This window comes from Triticum aestivum, chromosome 4A (assembly GCF_018294505.1).
Source record: "Triticum aestivum cultivar Chinese Spring chromosome 4A, IWGSC CS RefSeq v2.1, whole genome shotgun sequence".
NCBI classification, from domain to species: domain Eukaryota; kingdom Viridiplantae; phylum Streptophyta; class Magnoliopsida; order Poales; family Poaceae; genus Triticum; species Triticum aestivum.
This window is the reverse complement of record NC_057803.1, coordinates 751,177,153-751,198,949: the sequence shown is the minus strand read 5'-3', so window position 1 is coordinate 751,198,949 and position 21,797 is coordinate 751,177,153.

Sequence of the window (21,797 nt, the reverse complement as noted above, 5' to 3'; positions counted from 1 at the left end):
TTGATAAGGTTGTGTTAATATAAATGGTCTGCCTCTGAAAGTTGCAGTTTCTTATCTGAAACTGAACTTGCAGTTTCTTATCTGAAACTGAAACTTGCAGTTTCTTCTCGTCTGCACTTTTATACTCCTATGAAACTACATTTTTTTAAGTGCTAAAAATAGATCTCTAGAATTCATAAAATTCTTCATATGCTCAATACTGCAAATCTGAAATTCAAAAGACATTCATATCTGAAAGTACTCTTAAAATACACAACACAAAACATAATTCACAATCTGCAAATACTGACAACCCTTAGCTCCTCCTGACAATTCACAACCTGCCCGGCTATTGGGCTGGGGGGGGGGGGGCAGCCCCCTCCTATTCCTCGGTGGCAGACAGCCGCCCCGTGAGACGATGTGAACAGCGAGGGAGACGACAGCGGGGAACCGTCGTCGGGCCAACTGCTTTTCTCCTCTTGCAGTTGGGTTCAGTCGATGAAGACTCCACCGTCTCGCTCTGGCAGGACACCCTTACAAACGGCACCCTGTAGATGCTCGATCCTTCAATCTCTGGTGAATGCTCCGTCTAGGATAGATACTCCCACCACCGCTCCCTCACGATCGGATTCGGTGAATCTGTTTGCTCCATGGCCCAGAGGAGCAGCTCTATGTACTCCGGCGCGACTCCCTCCGGGAGTATCGCCGCCTTTTCGCTCTGTTGCAGATATTTGGCCATGGATGTCGCCGTCGCCGCTAGTTGGTCCTTGTTGTCAAACCAAGACTGTATCTCCAACATCCTAGCTAGCTTCACAGGGTCGCCGTCTGCGATCCTCACGTATCGGTTGTACTCCTCCATCGATCTACTTCTCCACAGCACCTTCACTCGCCGACGGTGGTTTTTGAATGGAAGAGGAGAGGAGCAGCGCTGGTTTTGGATTAGAATGGGAGAGGAGCGACGCTGGTTTTGGACTGGAACAGGAGAGGAGGGGCGGTGGTTTTTGAAATGGAAGAGGAGAGGAGCGGCGCTGGATTTAGATTGGAACATGAGAAGAGCGGTGGTGGTTTAAGAGGAGAAGAGCAGAAGAGCGGCGCTGGTCTTGGAAATATTTTTTTTGTTGTTTTACGTATTCTGAGTCAAAGTTTGACCACGTACTGTATTTGACAAGCAAAATGTGAATGCATGTCACCAAAAATTGTATCGTTTGGTTCGTATCTGAATGTACTTTCAAATTATATTATTTTTGCAACGTATAACATATATTTTATGTGCGAAAATCATGGTCAATTATGACCCAGAATAAAAGGGAGACTAGTTAATGTGGGGTCGCTTTCTTAATTGAAGGGTAAATTGATTTTGATTTTGATCCAGTCACAGCGCGCCGGCCCTCTCGCCCAATCCTAAATCGCTGCCGCATGCTCCTATCCCTCTTCGCCATTGCAAAACCACCTCCTCTCCTCTCCATCATCTCCATTCCAAAACCACCGTCTCACCTCTCCCTCTTCTGATCTTCTCCATTGCAAAACCACCTCCTCTCCTCTCCATCATCTCCATTCCAAAACCACCTCCTCTCCTCTCCGTCATCTCCATTCCAAAACCACCATCTCGCCTCTCCCTCTTCTGATCTTCTCTCCATTGCAAAACCACCTCCTCTCCTCTCCATCATCTCCATTCCAAAACCACCTCCTCTCCTCTCCCTCTTCTCTATTGCAAGACCACCGTCTCTCCTCCCATCTTCCAAAGCTAGCACCAGACCACTCAGAAAGACATCTATGGAGAGGATGCAGCAGCGAATCAGGGAGATCGCCGGTGGCGACAAGGCAAAGTTAGCCAGGTTGAAGGAGATCCTTAGTTGGTTTGACAATGAGTGGGAGGTTTCGAGGACGGTGCGGGCCATGTGGCAATGTATGCGAAAGAGCGAGACGGTGGCGATGTGGGCGGCGATGTACATGTACTCCTCGGCGGCAGTCACGCCGCAGTCCTCCGAGTTCATCGAGTATCTCCTATGGGTGATGGAGCAGACAGATTCACCCGAGGTGATAGTCAGGCAGAGGTGGCGGGCGTACAGGTCGAAGGTCGAGCACCCAGAGGATAAGGAATCGATCGAGTATGGTGTGCCGTTCGTGAGGGTGCAGAGCCAGCCGGAGCCACAGGAGTATTCGTTCTCCCACCGCAAGAGGAGGCCGGATGGCGCGACGTCTGATGTCTACTACGCAACCTTCTCCTTGTAGACGTCGTTGGGCCTCCAAGTGCAGAGGTTTGTAGGACAGTAGCAAATTTCCCTCAAGTAGATGACCTAAGGTTTATCAATCCGTGGGAGGTGTAGGATGAAGATGGTCTCTCTCAAACAACCCTGCAACCAAATAACAAAGAGTCTCTTGTGTCCCCAACACACCCAATACGATGGTAAATTGTATAGGTGCACTAGTTCGGCGAAGAGATGGTGATACAAGTGCAATATGGATGGTAGATATAGGTTTTTGCAATCTGAAATAATAAAAACAGCAAGGTAACTAATGATAAAAGTGAGCGTAAACGGTATTGCAATGATAGGAAACAAGGCCTAGGGTTCATACTTTCACTAGTGCAAGTTCTCTCAACAATAATAACATAGATAGATCATATAACAATCCCTCAACATGCAACAAAGGGTCACTCCAAACCCACCAATAGCGGAGAACAAACGTAGAGATTATGGTAGGGTACGAAACCTGTTGGAAATATGCCCTAGAGGCAATAATAAAAGTATTATTATATTTCAATGTTCATGATAATTGTCTTGTATTCATGCTATAACTGTATTATCCGGAAATCGTAATACACGTGTGAATACTTAGACCACACTATGTCCCTGGTAAGCCTCTAGTTGACCAGCTCGTTGTGATCAACAGATAGTCATGGTTTCCTGACTATGGACATTGGATGTCGTTGATAACGGGATCACATCATTAGGAGAATGATGTGATGGACAAGACCCAATCCTAAGCATAGCATAAAAGATCGTGTAGTTCGTTTTGCTAGAGCTTTGCAAGTGTCAAGTATCTCTTCCTTCGACCATGAGATCGTGTAACTCCCGGATACCGTAAGAGTGCCTTGGGTGTACCAAACGTCACAACGTAACTGGGTGACTATAAAGGTGCATTACAGGTATCTCCGAAAGTAGCTGTTGGGTTGACACGGATCGAGACTGGGATTTGTCACTCCGTATGACGGAGAGGTATCTCTGGGCCCACTCGGTAATGCATCATCATATTGAGCTCAATGTGACCAAGGTGTTGGACACGGGATCATGCATTACGGTACGAGTAAAGTGACTTGCCGGTAACGAGACTGAACAAGGTATTGGGATACCGACGATCGAGTCTCGGGCAAGTAACGTACCGATTGACAAAGGGAATTGCATACAGGGTTTGATCGAATCCTCGACATAGTGGTTCATCCGATGACAACATCGAGGAGCATGTGGGAGCCATCATGGGTATCCAGATCCCGCTGATGGTTATTGACTAAGAGAGTCTCGGTCATGTCTGCATGTCTCCCGAACCCGTAGGGTCTACACACTTAAGGTTCAGTTACGCTAGGGTTATAGGGATATGTATATGCAGTAACCCGAATGTTGTTCGGAGTCCCGGATGAGATCCCGGACGTCACGAGGAGTTCCGGAATGGTCCGGAGGTAAAGATTTATATATGGGAAGTCCTGTTTCGGGCATCGGGACAAGTTTCGGGGTTATCGGTATTGTACCGGGACCACCGGAAGGGTCCCGGGGGTCCACCGGGTGGGTCCACCTGTCCCGGGGGGCCACATGGGCTGTAAGGGGGTGCGCCTTGGCCTAATGGGCCAAGGGCACCAGCCCCACATAGGCCCATGCGCCTAGGGTTCAAGGGGGCAAGAGTCCTAGGAGGGTAAGGCACCTCCTAGGTGCCTTGGGGGGAGGGAAAACCCCCCTTGGCCGCCGCACCCCCTAGGAGATTGGATCTCCTAGGGCCGGCCACCCCCCCTTGGCACCCCTATATATAGTGGGGGAGAGGAGGGACTTCATACCTGAACGCCCTGGCCTTTGGTTGCCTCCTTCTCCCTCCCCAACACCTCCTCCACCTCCATAGTGCTTAGCGAAGCTCTGCCGGAGTACTGCAGCTCCATCAACACCACGCCGTCGTGCTGCTGCTGGTGCCATCTCCCTCAACCTCTCCTCCCTTCCTTGCTGGATCAAGAAGGAGGAGACGTGGCTGTTCCGTACGTGTGTTGAACGCGGAGGTGCCGTCCGTTCGGCGCAGGTCATCGGTGATTTGGATCACGTCGAGTACGACTACATCATCACCTTGCAAGCTTCCGCACGCGATCTACAAGTGGTATGTAGATGCAAACTCTCTCCCTAGACTCGTTGCTTAGATGAACTCATAGATGGATCTTGGTGAAACCGTAGGAAAAATTTTAATTTTCTGCAACGTTCCCCAACAGTGGCATCATGAGCTAGGTCTATGCGTAGTTCTCTTTGCACGAGTAGAACACAACTTTGTTGTGGGCGTGGATTTTGTCATCTTACTTGCCTCTACTAGTCTTTTCTTGCTCAACGGTATTGTGGGATGAAGCGGCCCGGACCAACCTTACACGTACACTTACGTGAGACCGGTTCCACCGACTGACATGCACAAGTTGCATAAGGTGGCTGGCGGGTGTCTGTCTCTCCCACCTTAGTTGGAGCGGAATCGATGAACAGGGCCCTTATGAAGGGTAAATAGAAGTTGACAAAATCACGTTGTGGTGATTCGTAGGTAAGAAAACGTTCTTGCTAGAACCCAATTGCAGCCACGTAAAAGATGCAACAACAATTAGAGGACGTCTAACTTGTTTTTGCAGCGATTGATCATGTGATGTGATATGGCCAGAAGTTGTGATGAATGATGAATTGTGATGTATGAGATCATGTTCTTTGTAATAGGATTCACGACTTGCATGTCGATGAGTATGACAACCGGCAGGAGCCATAGGAGTTGTCATTATTTTTTGTATGACCTGCGTGTCATTGAATAACGTCATGTAAACTACTTTACTTTATTGCTAAACGTTAGTCATAGAAGTAGAAGTAGTCGTTGGCGTGACAACTTCATGAAGACACGATGATGGAGATCATGATGATGGAGATCATGGTGTCAAGCCGGTGACAAGATGATCATGGAGCCCCGAAGATGAAGATCAATGGAGCTATATGATATTGGCCATATCATGTCACAACTATATAATTGCATGTGATGTTTATTATGTATTATGCATCTTGTTTACTTAGGACGACGGTAGTAAATAAGATGATCCCTTATAAAATTTCAAGAAGTGTTCTCCCCTAACTGTGCACCGTTGCTACAGTTCGTCGTTTCTAAGCACCACGTGATGATCGGGTGTGATGGATTCTTACGTTCACATACAACGGGTGTAAGACAGTTTTACACAGCGAAAACACTTAGGGTTAACTTGACGAGCCTAGCATGTGCAGACATGGCCTCGGAACACGGAGACCGAAAGGTCGAACACGAGTCGTATGGAAGATACGATCAACATGAAAATGTTCACCGACGATGACTAGTCCGTCTCACGTGATGATCGGACACGGGCTAGTCGACTCGGATCGTGTAACACTTAGATGACTAAAGGGATGTCTAATCTAAGTGGGAGTTCATAATTTGATTAGAACTTTATTATCATGAACTTAGTCTAAAACCTTTGCAAATATGTCTTGTAGATCAATGGCCAACGCTAATGTCAACATGAACTTCAACGCGTTCCTAGAGAAAACCAAGCTGAAAGATGATGGCAGCAACTATACGGACTGGGTCCGGAACCTGAGGATCATCCTCATAGCTGCCAGGAAACAATATGTCCTAGAAGGACCGCTAGGTGACGCTCCCGTCCCAGAGAACCAAGACATTATGAATGCTTGGCAGTCTCGCGCTGATGATTACTCCCTCGTTCAGTGCGGCATGCTTTACAGCTTAGAACCGGGGCTCCAAAAGCGTTTTGAGCATCACGGAGCATATGAGATGTTCGAAGAGCTGAAACTAGTTTTCCAAGCTCATGCCCGGGTCGAGAGATATGATGTCTCCGACAAGTTCTACAGTTGTAAGATGGAGGAAAACAGTTCTGTCAGTGAGCACATCCTGAAGATGTCTGGGTTGCACAACCGTATGACCCAGCTGAACATTAACCTCCCAGATGAGGCGGTCATTGACAGAATCCTCCAGTCGCTCCCACCAAGCTACAAGAGCTTTGTGATGAACTACAACATGCAGGGAATGGAAAAGACCATTCCTGAAGTGTTCTCGATGCTGAAGTCAGCAGAGGCTGAAATCAAGAAAGAACATCAAGTGTTGATGGTCAATAAGACCACTAAGTTCAAGAAGGGCAAGGGTAAGAAGAACTTCAAGAAGGACGGCAAAGATGTTGCCGCGCCTGGTAAGCCAGTTACCGGGAAGAAGTCAAAGAATGGACCCAAGCCTGAGACTGAGTGCTTTTATTGCAAGGGGAAGGGTCACTGGAAGCGGAACTGCCCCAAATACTTAGCGGATAAGAAGGCCGGCAACACCAAAGGTATATTTGATATACATGTGATTGATGTGTACCTTACCAGTACTCGTAGTAACTCCTGGGTATTTGATACCGGTGCCGTTGCTCATATTTGTAACTCACAGCAGGAGCTGCGGAATAAACGGAGACTGGCGAAGGACGAGGTGACGATGCGCGTCGGGAATGGTTCCAGAGTCGATGTGATCGCCGTCGGCACGCTGCCTCTACATTTACCTACGGGATTAGTTTTGAACCTTAATAATTGTTATTTAGTGCCAAGTTTGAGCATGAACATTGTATCTGGATCTCGTTTAATACGAGATGGCTACTCATTTAAGTCTGAGAATAATGGTTGTTCGATTTATATGAGAGATATGTTTTATGGTCATGCTCCGATGGTCAATGGTTTATTCTTAATGAATCTCGAGCGTAATATTACACATGTTCATAGTGTAGATGCCAAAAGATTTAAAGTTGATAACGATAGTCCCACATACTTGTGGCACTGCCGCCTTGGTCACATTGGTGTCAAGCGCATGAAGAAGCTCCATGCCGATGGACTTTTAGAGTCTCTTGATTATGAATCGTTTGACACGTGCGAACCATGCCTCTTAGGCAAAATGACCAAGACTCCGTTCTCCGGAACAATGGAGCGAGCAACCAACTTGTTGGAAATCATACATACCGATGTGTGCGGTCCAATGAGCGTTGAGGCTCGCGGAGGATATCGTTATGTTCTCACTCTCACAGATGACTTGAGTAGATATGGGTATGTCTACTTAATGAAACACAAGTCTGAGACCTTTGAAAAGTTCAAGGAATTTCAGAATGAGGTGGAGAATCAACGTGACCGAAAGATAAAATTCTTACGATCAGATCGTGGAGGAGAATACTTAAGTCACGAATTTGGTACACACTTAAAGAAATGTGGAATCGTTTCACAGCTCACGCCGCCTGGAACACCTCAGCGAAACGGTGTGTCCGAACGTCGTAATCGCACTCTATTGGATATGGTGCGGTCTATGATGTCTCTTACCGATTTACCGCTATCATTTTGGGGATACGCTCTAGAGACAGCTACATTCACTTTAAATAGGGCACCGTCTAAATCCGTTGAGACGACACCGTATGAATTATGGTTTGGAAAGAAACCTAAGCTGTCGTTTCTAAAAGTTTGGGGATGCGAAGCTTATGTCAAGAAACTTCAACCTGAAAAGCTCGAACCCAAGTCGGAAAAATGCGTATTCATAGGATACCCTAAGGAAACTATAGGGTATACCTTCTACTTAAGATCCGAAGGCAAGATCTTTGTTGCCAAGAACGGATGCTTTCTGGAAAAAGAGTTTCTCTCGAAAGAAGTAAGTGGGAGGAAAGTAGAACTCGATGAAGTACTACCTCTTGAGCGGGATAGTGACGCAGCACAGGAAACCATTCCTGTGATGCCCACACCAACTGAAGAGGAAAACCATGATAATGATCAAGGTACTTCGGATCAAGTTACTGCTGAACTTCGTAGGTCCACAAGGACACGTTCCGCACCAGAGTGGTACGGCAACCCTGTCCTGGAAATCATGTTGTTAGACAACAATGAACCTTCGAACTATGAAGAAGCAATGACGGGCCCGGATTCCAACAAATGGCTTGAAGCCATGAAATCCGAGATAGAATCCATGTATGAAAACAAAGTATGGACTTTGACAGACTTGCCCGATGATCGGCGAGCGATAGAAAACAAATGGATCTTTAAGAAGAAGACGGACGCGGATGGTAATGTTACCATCTATAAAGCTCGACTTGTCGCTAAGGGTTATCGACAGGTTCAAGGGATTGACTACGACGAGACATTCTCTCCCGTAGCGAAGCTAAAGTCCGTCCGAATCATGTTAGCAATTGCCGCATACTATGATTATGAGATATGGCAGATGGACGTCAAAACAGCATTCCTTAACGGGCATCTTAAGGAAGAACTGTATATGATGCAGCCGGAAGGTTTTGTCGATCCTCAGAACGCTAACAAAGTATGCAAGCTCCAGCGATCCATTTATGGACTGGTGCAAGCATCTCGGAGTTGGAACATTCGCTTTGATGAGATGATCAAAGCGTTTGGGTTTATGCAGACTTATGGAGAAGCCTGCGTTTACAAGAAAGTGAGTGGGAGCTCTGTAGCATTTCTCATATTATATGTAGATGACATACTCCTGATGGGAAATAATATAGAATTTCTGGACAGCATTAAGGCCTACTTGAATAAGTGTTTTTCAATGAAGGACCTTGGAGAAGCTGCTTATATATTAGGCATCAAGATCTATAGAGATAGATCGAGACGCCTCATAGGTCTTTCACAAAGTACATACCTTGATAAGATTTTGAAGAGATTCAGAATGGATCAGTCCAAGAAGGGGTTCTTGCCTATGTTACAAGGTATGAGACTGAGCTCAGCTCAGTCACCGACCACGGCAAAAGATAAAGAAGAGATGAGTGTCATCCCCTATGCTTCAGCCATAGGATCTATTATGTATGCCATGCTGTGTACCAGACCCGATGTAAACCTTGCCGTAAGTTTGGTAGCAAGATACCAAAGTAATCCCGGCAAGGAACACTGGACAGCGGTCAAGAATATCCTGAAGTACCTGAAAAGGACAAAGGACATGTTTCTCGTTTATGGAGGAGACGAAGAGCTCGTCGTAAAGGGTTACGTCGACGCTAGCTTCGACTCAGATCCGGATGACTCTAAGTCACAAACCGGATACGTGTATATGTTGAATGGTGGAGCAGTAAGCTGGTGCAGCTGCAAGCAGAGCGTCGTGGCGGGATCTACGTGTGAAGCGGAGTACATGGCAGCCTCGGAGGCAGCACATGAAGCGATTTGGGTGAAGGAGTTCATCACCGACCTAGGAGTCATACCCAATGCGTCGGGGCCGATCAAACTCTTCTGTGACAACACTGGAGCTATTGCCCTCGCAAAGGAGCCCAGGTTTCACAAGAAGACCAGGCACATCAAGCGTCGTTTCAACTCCATCCGTGAAAATGTTCAAGATGGAGACATAGAGATTTGCAAAGTGCACACGGATCTGAATGTCGCAGATCCGCTGACTAAACCTCTCTCGCGTGCAAAACATGATCAACACCAGAACTCTATGGGTGTTCGATTCATCACAATGTAACTAGATTAGTGACTCTAGTGCAAGTGGGAGACTGTTGGAAATATGCCCTAGAGGCAATAATAAAAGTATTATTATATTTCATTGTTCATGATAATTGTCTTGTATTCATGCTATAACTGTATTATCCGGAAATCGTAATACACGTGTGAATACTTAGACCACACTATGTCCCTGGTAAGCCTCTAGTTGACCAGCTCGTTGTGATCAACAGATAGTCATGGTTTCCTGACTATGGACATTGGATGTCGTTGATAACGGGATCACATCATTAGGAGAATGATGTGATGGACAAGACCCAATCCTAAGCATAGCATAAAAGATCGTGTAGTTCGTTTTGCTAGAGCTTTGCAAGTGTCAAGTATCTCTTCCTTCGACCATGAGATCGTGTAACTCCCGGATACCGTAAGAGTGCCTTGGGTGTACCAAACGTCACAACGTAACTGGGTGACTATAAAGGTGCATTACAGGTATCTCCGAAAGTAGCTGTTGGGTTGACACGGATCGAGACTGGGATTTGTCACTCCGTATGACGGAGAGGTATCTCTGGGCCCACTCGGTAATGCATCATCATATTGAGCTCAATGTGACCAAGGTGTTGGACACGGGATCATGCATTACGGTACGAGTAAAGTGACTTGCCGGTAACGAGACTGAACAAGGTATTGGGATACCGACGATCGAGTCTCGGGCAAGTAACGTACCGATTGACAAAGGGAATTGCATACAGGGTTTGATCGAATCCTCGACATAGTGGTTCATCCGATGACAACATCGAGGAGCATGTGGGAGCCATCATGGGTATCCAGATCCCGCTGATGGTTATTGACTAAGAGAGTCTCGGTCATGTCTGCATGTCTCCCGAACCCGTAGGGTCTACACACTTAAGGTTCAGTTACGCTAGGGTTATAGGGATATGTATATGCAGTAACCCGAATGTTGTTCGGAGTCCCGGATGAGATCCCGGACGTCACGAGGAGTTCCGGAATGGTCCGGAGGTAAAGATTTATATATGGGAAGTCCTGTTTCGGGCATCGGGACAAGTTTCGGGGTTATCGGTATTGTACCGGGACCACCGGAAGGGTCCCGGGGGTCCACCGGGTGGGTCCACCTGTCCCGGGGGGCCACATGGGCTGTAAGGGGGTGCGCCTTGGCCTAATGGGCCAAGGGCACCAGCCCCACATAGGCCCATGCGCCTAGGGTTCAAGGGGGCAAGAGTCCTAGGAGGGTAAGGCACCTCCTAGGTGCCTTGGGGGGAGGGAAAACCCCCCTTGGCCGCCGCACCCCCTAGGAGATTTGATCTCCTAGGGCCGGCCACCCCCCCTTGGCACCCCTATATATAGTGGGGGAGAGGAGGGACTTCATACCTGAACGCCCTGGCCTTTGGTTGCCTCCTTCTCCCTCCCCAACACCTCCTCCACCTCCATAGTGCTTAGCGAAGCTCTGCCGGAGTACTGCAGCTCCATCAACACCACGCCGTCGTGCTGCTGCTGGTGCCATCTCCCTCAACCTCTCCTCCCTTCCTTGCTGGATCAAGAAGGAGGAGACGTGGCTGTTCCGTACGTGTGTTGAACGCGGAGGTGCCGTCCGTTCGGCGCAGGTCATCGGTGATTTGGATCACGTCGAGTACGACTACATCATCACCTTGCAAGCTTCCGCACGCGATCTACAAGTGGTATGTAGATGCAAACTCTCTCCCTAGACTCGTTGCTTAGATGAACTCATAGATGGATCTTGGTGAAACCGTAGGAAAAGTTTTAATTTTCTGCAACGTTCCCCAACAAAACCACCTCAAAGTTATTCTTTCGGATCGATCTATTAAAGAGTTCGTACTAGAATAACACCTTAAGACACAAATCAACCAAAACCCTGATGTCACCTAGATACTCCATTGTCACCTCAAGTATCCGTGGGCATGATTATACGATATGCATCACACAATCTCAGATTCATCCAACCAACACAAAGTACTTCAAAGAGTGCCCCAAAGTTTCTACCGGAGAGTCAAGAAAATGTGTGCCAACCCCTATGCATAGGTTCATGGGCGGAACCCGCAAGTTGGTCACCAAAACATACATCAAGTAGCACGTGATATCCCATTGTCACCACAGATAAACACGACAAGACATACATCAAGTGTTCTCATAAAAGACACAATCCGATAAGATAACTTCAAGAGGGAAACTCACTTCATCACAAGAGAGTAGAGGGGGACAAACATCATAAGATCCAACTATAATAGCAAAGCTCGCGATGCATCAAGATCGTGTCATGGAGGGAACACGAGAGAGAACACGAGAGAGTGAGAGAGAGAGAGAGATCAAACACATAGCTACTGGTACATACCCTCAGCCCCAAGGGTGAACTACTCCCTCCTCATCATGGAGAGCGCCGGGATGATGAAGATGCCACCGGTGATGGGTTCCCCCTTCGGCAGGGTGCCGAAACAGACTCTCGAGAGGTTTTTGATGGCTACAGAGGCTTGCAGCGGCGGAACTCCCGATCTATCTTGATATTCGATGGTTTTATGGTACGTAGGGTTATATAGGCGAAAGAAGTCCGTCGGGGGGTGCTCGAGGGGTCCACGAGACAGGGGGCGCGCCCTGTAGGGGGCGGGGGCGCCCCCTATCTCCTGGGATCCACGAGTATCTTCTGACTTGATCTCCAAGCCTCCAGGATGGTATTCTTCCAAAAAATCATGATGCCGAGGGTTTCATTCCGTTTGGACTACGTTTGATATTCCTTTTCCTCGAAATACCGAAACAGGCAATAAAACAACAATATGGGTTGGGCCTCCGGTTAATAGCTTAGTCCCAAAAGTAATATAAAAGTGTATAATAAAGCCCATAATCATTCAAAACACATAGTAATATAGCATGAATGCTTAATAAATTATAGACACGTTGGAGACGTATCAGCATCAACAAGCTTAATTCCTACTCGTCCTCGAGTAGGTAAATGATAAAAGAAAGAATTTATGAAGTGTGAATGCTAGAAGGTGCACAAGTTTGATCAATGATAATTTCAATCACCTTTTCTAGCATGATAATATGTCATAACAGTAGTTCATCTCATAAAACTTCTCACGGTAAAGTAACAAGCAATTCACATGTGAAAGCATAGACCATAAACTTTCTTGAAAACTAGAAAACTTCATTCTCAGTCATTCAAACAATTGCAATTCATCTTATTTTCAGGAATATCAAACTCCACATACTCAACTATCATATAGTCTTCTACAATTGCTAACACTCACGCAATACTAATGGTTATGGAGTTTCAATCGGACACCGAGAAAGATAGGGGCTTATAGTGTTGCCTCCCAATGTATTCACCTTTGGGTGATTTCAACAATAATAGTTCATGCTAACTTACATCCAATTGGATATATATATATATATATATATATATATATCAGGATCACCCCAACACAAAGTGCTTGCCAAAGGATAAAATGAAAAAGGGAAAGGTGAAGATCACCTTTACTCTTGCATAAAGTAAAAGACATAAAGTTATAGGCCCTTCGCAGAGGGAAGCAGAGGTTGTCATGCGCTTTTAGGGTTGGATGCACAAAATCTTAATGCGAAAGACCGTCACTTTATATTGCCCCTTGTATATGGACCTTTATTATGCAGTCCGTCGCTTTTATTGCTTCCATAACAAGATCGTACAAAGCTTATTTTCTCCGCACTAATAAGTCATGCATATTTAGAGAGCAATTTTTATTGCTTGCACCGAAGACAACTTACTTGAAGGATCTTACTCAATCCATAGGTAGGTATGGTGGACTCTCATGGCAAAACGGGGTTTAAGGATATTTGGAAGCACAAGTAGTATCTCTACTTGGTGCAAGGAATTTTTGGCTACAATGAGGGGGAAAGGCAAGCTCAACATGTTTGAATGATCCATGACAATATACTTTAACTGAGATGTCGGAAAACATAACCCATTACATTGTCTTCCTTGTCCAACATCAACTCTTTAGCATGTCATACTTAATGAGTGCTCCCAACTATAAAAGATGTCTACAATAGTATATTTATATATGAAATCTCTCTTCCTTCAATATTCTTTCATGAAATTGTTCAAATGACCAATACAATGCTTGCTAACCTCCAATAAATTTACAACCTCTACTTCTTAGATGTGAAGTCATTACTCCCCATGGGATAAGCAAATGAGGCATATATAATTTCAGATTTATGAGAATCAACTCATTCAACAATTTACTCATAGGATATAAGTGAAGCACACGAGTAAATGACAAACTACTCCAAAAAGATATAAGTGAAGATCAATGAGTAGCTAAATAATTATGTAACTATGCGAAGACTCTCTCTCATTTAAGAATTTCAGATCTTGGTATTGTATTCAAACATCAAGCAAAACAAAATAAAATGACATTGCAAGGATACAACAACTCATGTGAAGAAGCAAAAACTTAGGCTCAACCGATACTAACTGATAGTTGTTGAAGAAGAAAGGTGGGATGCCTACTGGGGCATCCCCAAGCTTAGATGCTTGAGACTTCTTGAAATATTATCTTAGGGTGCCTCGGGCATCCCCAAGCTTGAACTTTTGTGTCTCGTTAATTCCTCTCAAAACATGGTTTCTCTATTTCTCAAAAGCTTCATCCACAACAAACTCAACAAGAACTCGTGAGATAGGTTACTATAAACCAATGCAAAACCTTATCATTTTCTACTGTGACAAATCACTAAAATTATTATTCAACATTTCATAGTAAATTCCTCTGCATATTTAACACTCCTATCCTCAAATAGAATCATTAAACAAGCAAACATATGCAAACAATGCAACCATAACAGCAATCTGCCAAAATAGTACAGTCTGTAAAGAATGCAAGAGTATCAATACTTCCCTGACTCCAAAAATTATGAACTAAAATTCCCACTGTAATAAATTTATCATAGCTCAATATGCAAAAAGATTCAACATTATGCCACTCTCTCACTTTTCTAGGGAATGTTTGCAACAGCGGTAAACTTTCTGTTTTCAAACAGCAACATGTATAGTAGCAAAATAAGCATGGCAAAGGCTATCCTTGACTTTTTTATTGAAACTAAAGATGCAAAACATTATTATAAATAACAGCAAGCAAAAACTAACAAAATAGAATGACGCTCCAAGAAAAACACATATCATGTGGTGAATAAAAATATAGCTCCAAGTAAAGTTACCGATGAACGAAGACGAAAGAGGGGATGCCATCCGGGGCATCCCCAAGCTTAGGCTCTTGGTTGTCCTTGAATATTACCTTGGGGTGCCTTGGACATCCCCAATCTTAGGCTCTTGCCACTCCTTATTCCATAGTCCATCGAATCTTTACCCAAAACTTGAAAACTTCACAACACAAAACTTAACAGAAAACTCGTAAGCTCCGTGAGCGAAAGAAAACAAAACACCACTTCAAGGTACTGTAATGAACTCATTATTTATTTATATTGGTGTTAAACCTACTGTATTCCAACTTCTCTATGGTTTATAAACTATTTTACTAGCCATAGATTCATCAGAATAAGCAAACAACACACGAAAAACAGAATCTGTCAAAAACAGAACAGTCTGTAGTAATCTGTAACTAATGCAAACTTCTGGAACTCCAAAAATTCTAAAATAAATTGGTGGACCTGAGGAATTGGTCTAGTAATCATCTGAAAAAAGAATCAACTAAATAGCACTCTCCAGTAAAAATTTGAAGCTAATCTCGTGAGCGCTAAAGTTTCTGTTTTTTTGCAGCATGATCATAAAGGCTTCACCCAAGTCTTCCCAAAGCTTCTACTTGGCACAAACACTAATTAAAACATGAAAACACATCTAATCAGAAGCTAGATGGATTATTTATTACTAAGCAGAACCAAAAAGCAAGAAACTAAAATAAAATTGGGTTGCCTCCTAACAAGCGCTAACGTTTAACGCCCCTAGCTAGGCATGATGATTTCAATGATGCTCACATAAAAGATAAGAATTGAAACATAAAGAGAGCATCATGAAGAATATGACTAGCACATTTAAGTCTAACCCACTTCCTATGCATAGGGATTTTGTGAGCAAACAACTTATGGGAACAATAATTAACAAGCATAGGAAGACAAAACAAGCATAACTTCAAAAATTTAAGCACATAGAGAGGAAACTTGATATTATTGCAATTCCTACAAGCATATATTCCTCCCTCATAATAATTTTCAGTAGCATGATGAATGAATTCAACAATATAATCAGCACCTAAATCATTCTTTTCATGATCTACTAGCATAGAAGATTTACTACTCTCCACATAAGCAAAATTCTTCTCATTCGGAATAGTGGGAGTATCATAAAAGACTTGAACACTAAAAATTGTTTCCACATTAAAAGAGTAATGTTCAGAAAAAGGGTAATCATAATCATGACAAGTTTTATAAATATAATCATCACTACTTTTTATAGCATAAGTTTCATCACAATAATCATCATAAGTAACAACTTCGTTCTCATCATAATCGATTGAAACCTCTCCCAAGATAGTGGAATCACTAAATAAAGTTGACACTCTTCCAAATCCACTTTCATATTCATCACAATAAAATTAAAAATCCTCCAAAATAGTGGGATCACTACTTCCTAAAGTTGACACTCTTCCGAACCCACTTTCGTCAATATAATCATCATAGGTAGGAGGCATGCTATCATCATAACAACTTTGCATATCAAAACTTGGGGTGCTAAAAATATCATCTTCAATAAACATAGCATCCCCAAGCTTGGGACAAACATTAATTTCATAAAATATATTCTCAAATATTTCATCCTCATCAAACATAGCTTCCCCAAGCTTGGGCCCTTTCATATCATAAGCATAATCACTCTCATCGTTAAAAATACTGATAGCACCAATAGTATAGCAATTATCATCATTACAATGAGTAGTAGGAGCAATATCATTTGGGAGGGATACCTTTCTACCTTTGTTGCTCCTTTTCTTTTTCTTCTTCACATTATGTGTGGGTTCAACCTTCCTCTTTGAGCTCCTTATTGATGAGATTGGTTGAATGGAAAGCTCCTCCTCGTTACCTGATTCATCATAAGAAATAATAGGAGGAGATTGGGAGGTCTCTTCCCTTTCATTAGTATTCTCATCATCTTCTATTTGCTTTCTTTTCTTTATGTAATTGGCAATATAAGGATTTTCAATGCAATTCTCCACACAAAACACATAAATATCCTCTAGATCAAAATCAAGAAATCTATTAAGATTAAATTTTGGAATACCCTCAGTTATACGTTTCATTTCTTCATACCCCAAAAGAAGACTAAGCTCTTGAACTTTTCTTACGGAGATCATCATTGATTGCCTTTAAGAACTCATGCTCTTGCTCAAGATTGAGCTTTTCAAAGCGTAACTTCTCATGAGTCCTTAAAAGTTCTCGATGATCTTCGAAGATAGTTTCATGAGCTAACTTAAGAGTGTTTAGTTCTTTAGTTAGAAGCTCAATCTTCTCCTTATCATCATCATTCGTTTTATCTTGATTAGCATGATTAATTGACGTTTCATCATAGTATCCATCACTAGAGTTGTCAACAAGTAAATCATCATCCACAAGCAAGTCATCTTCATCACTATCGAAATCAACATACTCAGGATGTGTTACCTTTGGACCTTTGGCCATGAAGCATCTTCCAATTCCTTCATTTGGTGAATCAAATATGTCGTAGGAGTTGGTTGACACAAGTGCTAGACCGGCAACACCTTCATCTTGAGTATATTCGGAGTCGGAGTGATAGCTTCTCTCGGAGTGATTGTCGGAGTCGGAGCCGGATACCCATTCACCAACATGAGCTTGATGTCTTCGTTTTGTGTAGCTCCTTGATGACTTGTCCTTCCTTTCCGAATCCTTGCTTCCCCATGAGGGTCTTCGTTCATAACGATCATCTCTACCCCTCCTCTCTCTCGATGGTGATTCTTCTCTTTTGCTTCTTCTTCTTCTTGGAGAATCTTCTCTTCTTTTGTAGGGTGTCGTACACTCATTGGAATAGTGTCCGGGTCTCCCACAATTGTAGCAATTTCGCTCTCGGCTAGAAGATCTCTTGTCATTGTAAGACCTTGACTTGGAGCTTCTTTCTTTGCTTCTACTCTTGTAGAATTTGTTGAAGTTCTTCACCATTAAGCTCAATTCTTCATTGAAGGTTTGTTTCTCACTTGATGATGTGGGGACTTCACTTGAGGCTTTGTAAGCACCACTTGACTTGTTGTGAAGTTCCTCCTTATCCTTGAGTGACATCTCATGAGCAACAATTCTTCCAATGACTTCCGTTGGCTTGAGATCTTTGTAGTTTGGCATCATTTGGATCAATGTGCACACGGTATCATACTTTCCATCCAATGCTCTTAGGATCTTCTTGATGATGAATTTGTCGGTCATCTCTTCACTCCCTAAGCCGGCAATCTCATTTGTGAAAAGTGCAAGCCTAGAGTACATTTCAGCGACACCTTCACCATCCTTCATTTTGAACTTGTCAAGATGACTTTGGAGCACATCCAACTTGGATTCCTTGACGGAGTCGGTACCTTCATGCATATCAATCAAAGTATCCCAAATTTCCTTTGCATTCTCAAGACGGCTGATTTTGTTGAATTCTTCGGGGCATAATCCATTGAAGATGATATCACAAGCTTGAGCGTTGTATGCAGCATCTTCAATTCTTCCGCATTAGCTTCACGGTTTGGCTCTCTCCCATCAAAGAATTCACCTTGCAAGCCAATACAAATAATTGCCCAAACGGCGGGGTTATGTCCGAGAATATGCATTTTCATCTTATGCTTCCAACTAGCAAAATTAGTACCATCAAAGTAAGGACCTCTACGGTGATAATTTCCCTCGCTAGACGCCATACTCTCCTAGGTTGTGAAACCAAGGCTATGACCACCAAAAGCTATGGGAATCAAAGCAAATGGAGACCAAAGCTCTGATACCACTTGTAGGACCTTGAAGTATGTCTAGAGCGGGGGTGATTAGACTACTTGACCAAATAAAAACTTAATCTTTTCCCAATTTTAGAGTTTGGCATATTTTAGCTATCTTAGGACAAGTCAAGCAATCATCACACAATTCAAGCAAGCATGCAAAGAGTATATAGGCAGCGGAAATTAAAGCATGCAACTTGCAAGAAAGTAAAGGGAAGGGTTTGGAGGATTCAAACGCAATTGGAGACACGGATGTTTTTGGCGTGGTTCCGATAGGTGGTGCTATCGTACAGCCACGTTGATGGGGACTTCAACCCACGAAGGGTAACGGTTGCGCGAGTCCACGAAGGGCTCCACCCACGAAGGGTCCACAAAGAAGCAACCTTGTCTATCCCACCATGGCCATCGCCCACGAAGGACTTGCCTCACTAGCGGTAGATCTTCACGAAGTAGGCGATCTCCTTGCCCTTACAAACTCCTTGGTTCAACTCCACAATCTAGGAGACACCACTCTCCAAGAAGTAACAAATGGTGCGTTGATGATGAACTCCTTGCTCTTGTGCTTCAAATGATAGTATCCCCAACACTCAACTCTCTCTCATAGGATTTGAATCTGGTGGAAAGAAAATTTGAGTGAAAAGCAACATGGGGAAGGCTAGAGATCAAGATTCATATGGTAGGAATGGAATATATTGGCCTCAACACATGAGTAGGTGGTTCTCTCTCAGAAATGGTAAATTGGAAGTGTAGGTTTAGTCTGATGGCTCTCTCTACAAATGAAGAGGAGGTGGAGGGGTATATATAGCCTCCACACAAAATCTAACCGTTACACACAATTTACCAAACTCGGTGGGACCGATTCAACAGACTCGGTCGGACCGATTTAGTAAACCTAGTGACCGTTAGGATTTTCGGTGGGACTGACATGCAACTCGGTAGGACCGATTCGGTTAGGGTTAGGGCATAACGTAATCCCGGTAAGACCAATTACACAAACTCGGTGAGACCGATTTTGGTAATAAGCTTTCCAGAGAGTTGGTCAGGTAAACTCGGTGGGACCGATTTGCTCTTTTCGGTGAGAACGAAATGTTACAAAAGGGAAACAGAGAATTTACATTGCAATCTCGGTGGGACCGATCGCTCACTTCGGTTAGACCGAAACGTTACAAAGGGAAACAGAGAGATTACAATCCCATCCCGGTGAGACCGAGATCCCTATCGATGGAACCGATTTGCTTAGGGTTTGTGGCAGTGGCTATGACTTTCAAACTCGGTGGCGCCGGATAGGAAGAATCGGTGTGACCGATTTTGGCTTTGGGTTTAGGTCATATGTGGATGTGAGAAAGTAGCTGAGGGTTTTGGAGCATATCACTAAGCACATGAAGCAAGAGGCTCATTAAGCAACACCTCATCCCTCCTTGATAGTGTTGGCTTTTCCTATAGACTCAATGTGATCTTGGATCACTAAAATATAAAATGAGGAGTCTTGAGCTTTTGAGCTTGAGCCAATCCTTTGTCCTTAGTATTTTGAGGGATCCACTTTCATCATCCATGCCATGCCATTCATTGAGCTTTCCTGAAATAATAGTCTTGGAATAGCATTAGCTCAATGAGCTATATGTTGTTATGAATTACCAAAACCACCTAGGGATAGTTGCACTTTCAGTAACCAGTACACTCCGCCCCCTATCGACGATGTCAATGGCACGCACCATGCCCAGCAAGTGTTCCTTCAAATGCAATTGAGCTTATTTTCGAATGCCATATCCTTTTTTAGAGTACGAAGGATGGCAGGGTACTCGACCATGGAGGATGAGTTGTTGTGTGAGGCTTGGTTGGCCGTATCCGCAGATTTCATAGGCGGGAGCAAAGGGGGGGGGGCTCTTCTAGCAGCGCGTGCATGGTTCGTTTCACGCGCGAAAAACACATTAGGCCCTATGACATGCACATCATCCAACAACGCAATGCAAAGTCGTTATCATATTGATGGTATGCCGTCCAAACCACCTTCACCAAGTTTTGTGATGCGGTTGCTCAGCTGGAGGCAAGGTAGCCATTGCGCACGACGGAGGAGGAGATTGTATGTTTTGCTTCTTCTTGCTCAACATGTTGATTGAATCACTTAGTTGCTCTACACATTGTGTAGCCCGTACGCTCTGCCCTGATGTACCATAGGAAAGAGGAACGACCATTTCCGAACATTTGTTGGATGAAGCTGAAGTAGCAGCATGTGTGAGACGACATGATCCGTTCATGAAAAACATAGTGAACATCCGGCTAATCTCATTGAATTCGAACTATAGTTGTACTAGAATTATTTGCATGCTATGTATGGATGATTTGTGTTATTTTCTATCCGAACTTTGATGAATTTCGTTAGATTGAATTTTGTCTGGTTGTGGAAACCTGACTTGATGTATGCGGATGGCGTTGGATGGCCGGTTCCCGCATCCGTGTCAGCGAGTAGGAGCAAGGGACGACGGGGCATGTCCGTCCATCCGGACACTCGGAGAGTCCTCCTCCACGGCCTCAGCTTGGGGAGAGAGGCGAACCCACAACCAGGCTCGCCGCGGGAGAGGTGGGCCTGGCCTTTGGGTTGACTGGAGAAGATGCCAGCATAGGCCCGAGCACGAGCGAGGCAGTGGGCAAAGATGCCTGCCCCGAAGGAGGTTGGGCCGAGGTGTCGGCCGGGGGGCGAGAGGGCGACTCCTGGCTGCCCCCCTAGTCCGGAGGACTCCTCGGAAGAGGCATAGTCATCCCCACCATTCCCGAGGCTCGGGTGTGCCAGGGGGAGGGGCGTTGGGAAGACCCTCCAGCACGACCTCCGAGTCATCCGTGTCCCGCTTGAAAGTTGGTCTCGCCCCCGTAGTGTCGAAGTATAAGGGAAGGATGAGACAATCAATTCACACTGGGTCCGGGCAGAGAATTTGGATGCGAGCAGGGCCCTCACCCTCCAGCGAACCCACATCAACCGCCAGCATCTTGCCCACCGGCTTGGAGACCATCTTGAGAATGTAATCCAGCTTGGCCTTTGTCAGAAGCCTCGAAATGGAGATCCAGGAGCGCGACAGAGAACTCTTGCTTGGGCATCGAAGATGCCTCCTTCACGGAGATCATGACCTTGTGCAGG